Source organism: Canis lupus, chromosome 4 (genome assembly GCF_011100685.1).
Source record: "Canis lupus familiaris isolate Mischka breed German Shepherd chromosome 4, alternate assembly UU_Cfam_GSD_1.0, whole genome shotgun sequence".
NCBI classification, from domain to species: Eukaryota; Metazoa; Chordata; class Mammalia; order Carnivora; family Canidae; genus Canis; species Canis lupus.
In genome coordinates this window covers 73,869,327-73,881,608 of record NC_049225.1, presented here as the reverse complement: position 1 = coordinate 73,881,608, position 12,282 = coordinate 73,869,327, and the positions used below count along the sequence as shown (strand labels likewise).

The 12,282-nt window shown below is 38.7% G+C and overlaps 1 protein-coding gene across 1 annotated transcript in view; it reads left to right on the top strand.

The window, feature by feature from the left end:
• The window catches only part of LOC119871597, a 150,020-nt gene extending 138,839 nt beyond the window's left edge, over nucleotides 1-11,181 (top strand). The window contains exon 7 of the mRNA XM_038535468.1: nucleotides 10,800-11,181. The gene's annotated coding sequence lies outside the window, so the exon portion shown is untranslated. The remainder of the gene's footprint in view (nucleotides 1-10,799) is intronic.
• Nucleotides 11,182-12,282: the final 1,101 nt, after the last annotated feature.

The following is a 12,282-nucleotide window of genomic DNA, read 5'->3' as shown; positions in this document are numbered from 1 at the left end:
TCTTTGTGTGTTTTCTGAGAGGCTATTTTAATCTTTTCTTTTGCAAAATATCTTTCCCTGTGATTGTACTCTCCATCAGATGGGGCCGATTCAAATGATCATCAACTGGAGGGTGGTTCCTGATATGTTTTTCTTCTGACTCCAAATGTCCCATCACCACAACCATGGTATCCCACTTGTCTTCAGCCCAGAAGACCTCATGGTGTTTAGGTGTAAGTGTATTCTGACAGCTCTAAAAAATGGCATTTAGTGTGAGAAAATGGAATATTACACTCAAGGATGATGGCCAACTGAAGGCTTTATACATGACCATTAGGCTGGGTTCTTCTCTAGAGTATAAAGGACTTGGTGCTGTGTTGTCTACACTCCCTCCGTCTGACTGCCATCCCAAACAAACAGAGCTGCCATGGAAGCTTGCAGAAGAGAGAACACTTGCCACTTCCTAAGGTCAGCCAGGCTGACATCCAAGAATTATCAATCTATGTACCTCACCATGGCTGCCATAAGTCTCACCCTCTGCCCAGGACCTTATTTTTAAGCAATCCTCATAACAAATTTATATTGTTTTATTTCCTCAGTCTTAGAGATGAGGTGCCTGGGGTTCAGGGTGGCTGAGTAAAGCATCTAAGGTCTCACGGCTAAAAAGCATGGGAGTTTACTAGCTTTCAAAAAACAAAATTGCAAAACATGCTGAAAGACGCGAGAAAAACCACAGCCTAAAGAGACAAAGAAATCAAACCAAACTCAGCTATGTAACCGATTTTCGAATTCTAAGGCAAGGGACTTGAACTATTAAAGATGTTAAGCGCTCTTCTGGAAAAAGTAGACAACATACATAAACAGATGGGTAATATACGCAGAGAGATATGCCCTTAAAAAATAATGAAAAGAAAAAATGGTAGAAAGCAAAAACACAGTAACAGAAATGAAGAATATCTCTGATTTGCTCATCAATGTACTTACTGGCCTTGGCCATGGGGAATAAAATCAGTGAGTTTGAAGATAAACCAATAGAAACTTCCCAAGCTGAAATTAAAACTAAAAAATGAAACAAAACAAAAAAACACCCCACAAAATATCAAATATAATAGAAAATACAAGAACAGTGGACATATCTAAAGATGTAACATGAACACAATTGGAATAACAGAGGAGATGTAAGAAATTAAAAAGAAGAAATATTTGAGGTACTAATGGTCAAAAACTTTCCAATATTAAAAACAGACCCAAACAACAAAGCCAGGAAGCTCAGGTAATACAAAGCAGGAGAAATATACCTGAAAGAAGAGAATGAGTGAAAAATTTAAAGTGTTGAAAGAAAAAACGCCATCCTAAGTTTCCATTCTAGCAAAATTATCCTTCAAAAGGGAAGAAGAAATGAAGACTTTCTCAGACTAAAAAAAAACAAACAAAACAAAACAAAACAAAAAAAACAGGAGACTTAATACCAGCAGACCTGCCTGCAAGAAATGCTAGAAGTTGTTCTTTAGGCAAAAGGAAAAGATATTGAGTGAGTAACATTTATGGAGAAGTGAAACGAATGATAATGTTACAGTAGACAGGAAAGAAGAGTCAGGAATGATACACCCTATATCAAATGGTTAAAATCCAAAATACCATCAATATCAATTGCTAGTGTAGATATGGAGCGATATTCATCGCTGGGGAGAATGCAAAATGATAAAGCCATTGTGGAAGACAGTTGGATAGTTTCTTACAGAGCTACATATAGTCTTACCATATGATTCAGCAATTCTCATCTTTGGTATTTACCCAACTGACTTGAAAATGTAGGCATACAGAAAAACTTGAATGTGAGTATCTATGGTAGTTTTATTCGTGAATCTTAAATGTATATTAATAAATGAAACAAGGCAATATTAGTAGGTTACACATTCTACGATTCAATTTGTATGACCTCATTTAAAAAGTTCTTTTTTTCCTTCCAACCTCATTAAAAAAGTTTTCTTTTTATATTCCCCATTTACAATATTTCTTGGTCAAGATTGAAAAACAGAACTTTTATACTGCCCTTAAGATATTTTATAAATATTTTTATCAATAATCAAGTTATAAAAAATTCTATTTAGACTTCAAAGCATTTACCACTTTTCTTTTCCTTTTGACATTCCCATGTTCCAAAATTGCTTTCTAAATCTAAGAAGATAAAAATTTCTCTCTACACTTTTTTTTTTCACCAACATAGACTGTAAGGAGGAAAGTACATTAAAAACAATAGAGAAGAGAGGTAGATTTATTACATTTCCAAAGTTAAACTTAGCTTGATTGAACTTCCTTGAAATGTGAGCTGCTATCAATTTATGGCTTTAATACAGCTTTATAAATGCAAAAGAACACGCTGGCTAAAGGGTACGAAGAAGTCAGAGAAACATGCTAGATAGTTGAGGGGACAGTGTAGCACAGTGGATAGATCAGCCTTTCTCAACCACACAGTAATGACATTTTGGGAGGATAATTCTTCATTGAGTAGTGGGGGGTAGCTGTACCTGTGCATTGTAGGATTTCAAGCAGCAGCCCTGGCCTATGCCTGATAGACACCAGTGATATCCTCCACACACCCAAGATGACCAAAAATGTCTTCAGAAATGGCCACATGTCCCCTGGGGGGAAAAACCACCCCAAGGTGAGAATCACCAGAATAGAGCAAGGGACTTACAGGCCAAAGCTTAGGATTCAGTTTAACTTTTCCCAATTATTAGCTGAATGCTCTTGGGGAAATCACTTAAGTTCTTTGACCTTTCGTCTCACACCAAAGTAGGCTGAGTCAATTTTATAGGATTTCTAAGTTCAAGTGGGTTAATATATGAAAAATGAATTGTAAATAGTATTATCATGATTATTGGGTGACACAAATATAAATTGTGGATTGAAGTTGAGGTATAAAAAGATAAAACTCTATAAGAGACAAAACTAATATAAAGACTAATATGAAGTTCTCAACTAGGAGAACTTTGCTACCCAGAGTACATTTGGTAAAGTCTGAAGACATTTTTAGTTGTCACAGTTCAGGGAAAGGGTACAACTGGCCTTTAAATTGTAGACAGGCTAGGGATGCTGTTAATCATCCTACAATGCACAGGACAGTGCCAGATGATGAAGAATTATCCAGCCCCAAATATTAGTAGTGCTGAGGTTGAGCAATTGTGCTTATAAAGCCATGCCTTTTTAATATTGTGACAGGCATTTTGCTTTGAGTGACTCTATTGGGCAAAGTCCTGGCAGGGACCAAAAGGCTCATTCAACTGGAATCTGGGAAGTGAATTACTTAGCAAGCTATGAGCAGCTTAGGAAGAGCAGCAAGTGATCTGGAGGCTCCCAAGGTTTGCAGTCGCAGGAAGATGGTGCCTCCTCCAAGCAAGAAGAATCCAGGAGGTAGAGACTGTATTTTCCAGAGCCTGGTGGCAGGAGCTGTGTCACAGGTTGCCAGAATTTGGTGCTAGATCAGGAATGGAGCAGGGGAGATCTACCCCAATCTCTTCTTCTTCCCTCAGATCTCCCTCCAGACCTGATGGGAAGCCAAAGGACGAAGAGATCTAGGGATCACAGGTTTCAGAGGTCATGCCTCCTCGTAGGGCACAAAGCAAGACAGAGAAAAGCTGACTTATCTGCAAGGAGGGGGAAGAGCAAACACAAAATAATCAGCAGTGTGGCCTTTCTTTTTTTTTCCCTTAGCATGCATCTCAGATACCTATAGTCAGTGAAAGGTGTGGAGGAGACTGGAATCCACAGTGCCAACATTTGCCTGCAAAGTTCATCTGTTTCCCAGGGTCGTCAGCTCATCTTCCAAGCCAGCGTCATACTTAGCAATTCTCAGCTGATGTTCCAGTCTGATATTCCACAAAGAAGTCATGCCCATGGTCACCTACTGTTGATTTTGAGGCCAGAAGCAGTAGTATGGCTATTTGTAGATACGGGTTTATTGATAAGTTGGAGGATAGAAAGGGGACTGGCTTCTAGCCAAGGAGTTGGTGTTTGAACGCGGTTGCACCTCCACCAGTTGTGTGCTCTGGGAAAAATCCTCTGATTTTCCACTTGCAAAATGGAGCAACTGAACAGAACTAGCAGGAGAGTTGCATGGGACCAGAGAGATCCTCTAGTTCCATGTGAACAGTCTGAGGCCCTGAAGGGTGAAGAGAAAACCTTGTTTATTCCAGCTGGAACACTTCCAGCAACTGTGGCCAGAGCAGCAAATCAAAGCAATCCAAAGCCCAAAGCAAAAACTTTGTAGCTGCTGAGACTCAGAGGGTCTTGGAGAGCAATTGCACAATTTGACCAATTAAATGATTACATTTCATTTTTCTGTTTGCGTAAGTATGTACTGAACACTGACTATATTCCAGGGATTATGGCAGGAGGCTGAGCACCCAATGATGTCACGGTCAAGTTCTGTCTCTTAAGAAAGTTCTCAGCCATGTGGAGGAATTATCTGTCATCTTCATATGCACTATCAAGGGTGTTTCTGTCTTATTTGTATTGTTTAGTCAACACAACAGGCTTGACTACTGAAAGGCTACCATTTAATGAAAATCTGTCCAGGGCCCCTCAAAACCAGCATTCTCACTCTAGAAGACTCACCTTCCTTTGGGGCTTGTGAGTCCTGTGCTGGAAATGTCAAAGTCCACTGGCTGTTGGGATGTTGTCTTGTGTTTTCTCTAGCTATCGTCCATGTCTCTTTTCTCAAATGTTTTTCAAGGTCTCCGTAAGCACATAGCACCCCTCTGGTGTCACCACTTCTCACCAGACCTTGTACACTCCTCTTCTCTCCACCTACTCTGGAAGTCTTGCCTCCTGGCACCCGTGTGTGTTACAGTCTTCCCATGTTTCAGGCAATCACTACATCATTCTACCATCCTTGGAGAATCTCCAAATTCCTGCCTCTTTCAGTGTTGGACTACTCAAAGTCACAATAGGTGTTTTTTGGCTTTGGAGTTTTCTTCTGTAGTATTGTCTCTTTGATTTTTTTCACTGCATGCTTATCCACCCCCTCCACCCTCCCACCCCTCCTGCCCCTGACACACACACACACACACACACACACGGCTTATTGTGTGCCTGCAGCCCTGGCCTGGCCTGACTCCTGTACCACACGCGGCAGAGCTAGGCCAAGAGTGCTGCCTAGGATGTGAGGCGAGGGCCAAGGGCTCAGCCATGAGCTTCAAACAGGCTGGCCATCTTGAATCTTAGCCTTTGATTCAATTCTTCTCTTATTGCTCTCCTCAGCCATTTTCATTGTGATGTTGTTAAATATTTACCATCAACCTGGCCCATTCACCTCTGAATTAGCCCATGATATAGCTGGAAATTTAGGGAACTCAAGCAAAAATGTTTGGAACACATTACATTTATTTAATTGCAGAACAAAAATTTCTAGTCTCCTTGAAATTCAGGTGCCATTTAAATGGTGTTCATAATCACAGAGAGTGAGGAGAGCAGAGTAACCAGCTGGATGTTTCCGGCTCCGTTAATCACGAGGACCAAGTTAGTAAGATGGAGTTGGAATGATGTGTCATGATCCCCATGTTTGCCATCAGTTCTCTTTTGCCACTTGGGTCCTAGCATCATGAAGAGTCTAGAAGAGTCTCGATCTGAAGCAAATTTTTGATAAATCAGGTTTGTGGAAAGCAATACTTTATACATTTCTAATAGCAGTTATCTGTTGCTGCACAATTACCCCAAAACATAGTGGCCAGAAGGTGTCAGAGGCTGGAAGACCCCACTTCCGAGGTGATTCACCCACATGGCTGGCTAGTTCATGCTGTTTGTTTGCAGGAGGGCTCAGGTCTTCACCATGTGGATTTCTCCAGAAGGTTGCTTGAATGTCCTCATAACATGGCTTTCCCCAGACTGATCCAAGAGAGCAAGGCATATTCTGCTGCAATGTTTTTAATGACTTGGCCTTGGAAGTCACAAGTGATCATTTCCACAATATCTGTGAATCCCAGGAGCTGAAGTTCATTGAAGGCCATTTTGCAGTCATTATAGAGGGCATCTGGCGGCTGCCCAGATATCAACCAATGTCTAGTGGCATTCAAGGCTTTCAATAAAATATACACATAGTTGAGTAATCAGTTAACATCTTGGTAATGAAAAACATACTGGAATATCAAAGTATGACTCATTTTTAAAAAGATTTTTAATTTATTTATTCACAAGAGACATACAGAGGGAGGCAGAGACATGAGCAGAGCAGGAAGCCCAATGCAAGACTCAATCCCAGGACCCCAGGATTATGTCCTGAGCCGAAGGCAGACACCCTACCACTGAGCCACCCAGGGGCCCTGAGATTCATCTTCTTTAGCTCATTGCCATCCTGATGTCTCAATGTCTGCTTGGCAGATCTGCTACCTTTGTTTCCCAGAGACCCCGAGGACTCCACATCATTAGAACCTAAATTTTCAATCTTTCTATGATGTATCACTCCCATAGGGTATTAATTTGGCATCTTTAAAGTCATCCAGTCACATCAAAACATTCAGAATATCCAGAAGTTTGGCAATACCAATTTTCATTTACTACCAAAAATATCACTATACTATTTTTGCAATCAACTCTTTGAACTCTGACTCTAAGAGCTTTGGCTCCAGAGTCTAGCTGATACAATTTCATAGGAAACTCAATGGAAAGATATGATCTTGGAATCTAAATGAAGTAGCACTTATTATCTGAAGGGCTTTCTTTCCCTGTCATAAACTGTCACCCTGACCCCAAAAGAGAAGAAATAAGCCCTAATTGATGTCATGGCAAGAAGCCAAGCCAAAGGCTTATAAGTATAGGGCAAGCCTCTTAACCACCAGGAAGAGGTTGTTCATACTCGTGCAAGCCTAAAAGGTTAGTACAGCCTTTTCAAGCAAAAGAGGGTCATACTAATAAAAATTTAGTGCCACACAAAATGGAAGCAACCATAGTGTTCACTACAACATAAGTGAACTAAACATTCTCTTCTAGAGAAAATCACTTAATGAATTCCATCTGCAAGTAGTTAATTGGAGTAGTTTAAGGGTTCTAAAAAAAAAAAGTCCTCAATACTGGTGAGTTTTCCTTGGAGAATAGAATCAAAGTCATCACTCAGGGGAAATTATAATTAGTATTACTTACTAAACAAGCATGGTTTTTTTTCAAATTACAAAACTTGACCACCATTTTATAAGGAAAAACAAATAATAGCCCAGAGCCAAGCAAACCAATTATTAGCAAATACACCCACAAGAAATGCTTTAAGTCTATGAAATTTAGATGCTTTGATCAAATATTGTTAACTTTTAATAAGAAACAAACTAGTGTGTGATATGTCATATTTCAAGGTCATTTTCACTGATGTGTTCTGCAGGGAAGCAATGTTAGAATTTTTGTGAAATTAAGCAATTTAAACTATTTAGCTGGATTTCAAAGTTTTTTTTTAAATAAATAAAGAATTAATAGGGATATGGTGTTTTGTAGATTCAATACACTGAATAAATTCAGTACAGTAGTTTACTTAAGTAATAGAAAAACCTACTGGAAAAAAAGAATTGACCTAATCATAATAGGATTTTCCCTGCGGATTTTGCAATCAAATACAATCTGTTCCACGGAAGGTTTAATCAAATGAAAACTCAGAGTGTAGTAAAAAATTGCATAATAATTAAGGGGAGGAAGGTGGTGGAAGACCTTAGTCTGATTTATTAAAATATATGGTTAATGGAATAGTTTTTAAGGCATGCTGTGTGGTGGGAAATAATATGTTTCACAGAGAGCAGACTCGGAGTGAAAAGATCTGCAATTTAGTCCTGGTTTCAGTGTGTATTAGCTTGTAACCTTGGACAGGTCACATCTTTTTAAACTTGGATTTTTGTTCTGTAGAGTTGATTTAAAAATAATTATGTTGTCCATTTCACAGTGCTAATGTAATGATCAAAAGAGATCATGTACATGGAAATACTTTGTAGACTCTTTAACTGCTAGATATATGCAATTTATTTGTATTGTATTCAAGTATATGGAGTAGTAACCTAAACTGGTGAGCAGTTGTCTAGTACTGACCTTCAGGGAATTTACTTTAATGAATACTTTACTATAATTTAAGTTAACACATTGGGGTGCCTGGTGGCACAGTTGGTTGAGCGCCCCACTCTTGGTTTCAGCTAGGGTCATGATCTCATGGTCATGAGATTGAGCCCTGAGATGGGCTCTGCACTGGACATAGGGTCTACTTGAGATTCTCTCTCTCTCTCTCTCTCTCTCTTCATGTGCATCTCCCGCTCATGTGCATTCTCTCTCTAAGATGGATAAATAAATCTTTAAAAAAAATAACACATCAACCCTGTGTATATAATTACTGTTTCTTGAGTACTCAAAAGTTGTTTTTCTTGAGTGGGCTACCACCTTCATGGTCTTTTCTTTATTAAAATGAATATGATCATCTCTTTTTGCCTTAAAAGTACAAAGGAAAATTTAAATTCAGCACATGCCCTTCTGTTGTTTCAGTTCATTTATGAAGTGAATGGTCACTATGTGCTAAGTCTGGGAAATAATCTGATTCATCTTTCACTCAAAGAGCTTTTTGCCAATGGGGACATAAGCTACAATTGCATATAACTGATTATAATACAAAGCAGATGAAAAACAACATCTATAAGAATGACCCAAAGTGCTGGTGCTATAGGGAAAAACCTGATTTCTAGAGAGAGGTTTTAAAAGTTGTATGGGGGATCCCTGGGTGGCGCAGCGGTTTGGCGCCTGCCTTTGGCCCAGGGCGCGATCCTGGAGACCCGGGATTGAGTCCCACGTCGGGCTCCCGGTGCATGGAGCCTGCTTCTCCCTCTGCCTGTGTCTCTGCCTCTCTCTCTCTCTCTGTGACTATCATAAATAAATAAAAATTAAAAAAAAAAGTTGTATGGATTTGGTTAAATAGCATACTCCATGCAAACAGAGCACCAAGGCAAAGAGTGGTCTGCTCTAGCTGGAAGATACTTCACATGGTGGAAGTAGAGGGTACTACATGACTGAAAAGATAGGCTGAGGTTACATCAGGAAGAAATTTGAAAGCAAAACAGGCAGAACAAAAAGCCAACAAGAATAGAAAAGCAACAACTTCTGGTGTGACATGTCTCCAAAGACAAGGGAAACAGGCAAACATGAGCTTTTGGGACTTCATCAAGATAAAAAGCTTTCAGGATGCCTGCATGGTTCAGTGGTTGAGTGTCTGCCTTTGGCTCAGGATGTGATCCTGGAGTCCCGGGATTGAAATCCACATCGGACTCCCCATGGGGAGCCTGCTTCTCCCTCTGCCTATGTGTCTGCCTCTCTCTGTGTGTCTCTCATGAATAAATAAAATATTAAAAAAAAAGATAAAAAGCTTTTGCACAGCTAAGGAAATAGTCGACAAAACCAAAAGACAACCTACAGAGTGGGAGATTTTCACAAATGTTCTATCAGATAAAGGGTTAGTATCTAAAATCTGTAAAGGACTTCTCAAACTCAACACCCAAGGAACAAATACTCTAGTCAAGAAATGGGCAGAAGACATGAACAGACATTTCTCCAACAAAGACCTACAAGTGGCCAACAGACACATGAAAAAATGCTCCACATCACTCAGCATCAAGGAAATACAAATTAAAACCACATTGAGATACCACCTCACACCCATCAGAATGACTAAAATTAACAAGTCTGGAAATAACAAATGTTGGGGAGGATGTGGAGAAAGGGAAACCTTCTTGTACTGTTAGTGGGAATGCAAGGTGATACAATCACTCTGGAAAAGAGTGAAAATGGAGCTACCCAGCAATTGGACTACTAGGTATTTACCCAAAGATACGAATATATTGATCTGAAGGGACACTTGCACCTCAATGTTTATAGCAGCAATGTCCACAAGAGCCACACTATGGAAAGAGCCCAGATGTCCATCAACAGATGAATGGATAAAGAAGATGTGGTATATATAAACAATGGAATATTACTCCGCCATAAAAAAATGAAATCTCGCCATTTGCAACAGCATGGATGGAGCTAGAGGGTATTATGCTAAGTGAAATAAGCCCATCAGAGAAAGACAATATCATGATTTCACTCATATGTGGAATTTAAGAAATAAAACAGAGGAGCATAGAGGAAAGGAAGGAAAAATAAAACAAGAAGTAATCAGAGAGGAAGACAAACCATAAGAGTCTCTTAACCATAGGAAACAACAACAGCTGGAGGGCAGAGGGGTGGGGGATGGGGTAATAGGGTGATGGGCATTTAGGAGGGCATGTGATGTAATGAGCACAGGGTGTTACATACAACTGAGGAATCGCTGAACTCTATCTCTGAAACTAATAATATACTATATGTTAATTAATTGAATTTAAATTAAAAAAAAGAAGAGACACTTTTTTTTTCCCTCTTAGAAGATTGTCTCATAATTGTTCTTATGATAGAAACAATAGGGTTCTGGTGGGGAGAAACCTCACAAAATGACACAAATAAGATGATGAAAATAATAACTTAAGTCTCACAATGACTCCATTGTCTTCTAATCCACATTTTACAAATTGAGAAATTCGTCTTAGAGAGGGTAAATATTGCCAGCTTCATTGACATGGACTGAATTGCATCCCTCACAAAATTTGTATGTGGATGCTTTTCCCCATCCAGTATGGTGGTGCTTGGAGGTGGGGCCCTTGGAAGGTGGGTTTCGATGAGGTCATGAGAGGGGGTCCTGGTCTGTTGAGATTCATGGCTCTAATAAGAAGTGACATCAGAGAACTCTGTCTCTCTCTGTGTCTCTGTTTCTGTTTCTGTCTGTCTCTCAGAGCTCCTACAAAGAAGATGCCATGTGAGCACAAAGCAAGAAAGTAGCCATCTACAAGCCAGGAAGAGAAATCTCATCGGAAACCAACCATGCTGGCATCCTAATCTTGGAGTTCCAACTTTCAGAACTGTGAGAAAATATTGTTTAAGCTATCCAATCTGTTTTGGTTATGGTGGCTCAAGCTGAGTAATACACTCATGTGGCTGGTAAGTCTGGGTCAAAACTCAGGCTTGTGCTTTTAATCTCAAGATTAAATAAAAATAATATAATCTACCTTCCCAAACTAAGATAAATAATAATAATAATTGTAATAATAGAAATAATAACTAACATGTTCTAAATACGTGTATTAACTCATTAAATCCTTAGTATAAAGTTATGAAGTTGGCTCTATTATTATTGTTTAATATGCTCATAAAATAATTCATTATAAAAGTAAAATTCAAACCTCAAAATAAATAACAGAGAGTAATTAATAACCTAAGTGGAGACAGCCTTTTAACAATGGTAGATTGCATTCAATATAGGTACACAACTCTAAGTGAAGTTTTTTTGTTTTGTTTTTTTGTTTTGTCTATAATTAATTCCTAGGCTGACAGTGTCCCTGGAACAACATTTTTGTAATCTCATGCTTCAGATATTAGTGGTGAGAAATTATAACGGCTTTGAAATAGAAGAATCCAGAATGTGCGACAAGCATACACATGGGACACAAGTATGCAGACTGACTGGCTCTTAGAAATGTTTATCTGTTTAGAAACCTGAACTTGAAATTTTGCAAGAAAATTCACAGTAAGATGCCTGACCATCTGGGTATTCTGAAGCACACACAGCAATCACACATTGCTAATGATCTGTCTAGAGAATAAATTATCTTATTTAAATAAATACCTGTCACAATAGAAAATTTGCCTCAGGGGAAAGATATGCACATATTCATCAAGTTGGGAGGATTATGAAAGGACCAGAAAAAGCATAATTAGTGGGAATAGAAAATATAATGATATGAGGGAATGTGTGAAAGAACAGTTCTTATAAAAGTACAACATTATGAAGGATCAGTTCAAACAGAATAAATCAAAGATTTACTTAATCAAATTCACTTCTCTCTTCAAATTTTCCTCCCCCAGCCCACAAATCTTGTGAATTCTCTCATTTTAAATTGTTTTCTATATTCTTTGTTTCAGAAAAGCAGCATTTTGATTTTAGAGAAGAAAATTCTCCACCAGGTCCTTTCCTCAGGCCCACAAAAATAGTTTTTAAAAGTTAAACAATTACAGCTGTAATTCTTGTACAAAATTCATAGCTGACCCATCCTTTAATAATAACTGCTTTAACCAAACAGCTTCAGCACCTAGGAATCAATTCTTTGCTCAATAGTATCAACCAATGAGATGGATCTCTCACATCTATAAAGTATACCCAACAGATGAGTGAATTCTTACATTATAGCAGGATTAGATTAATCATAGACTAAAATTAAT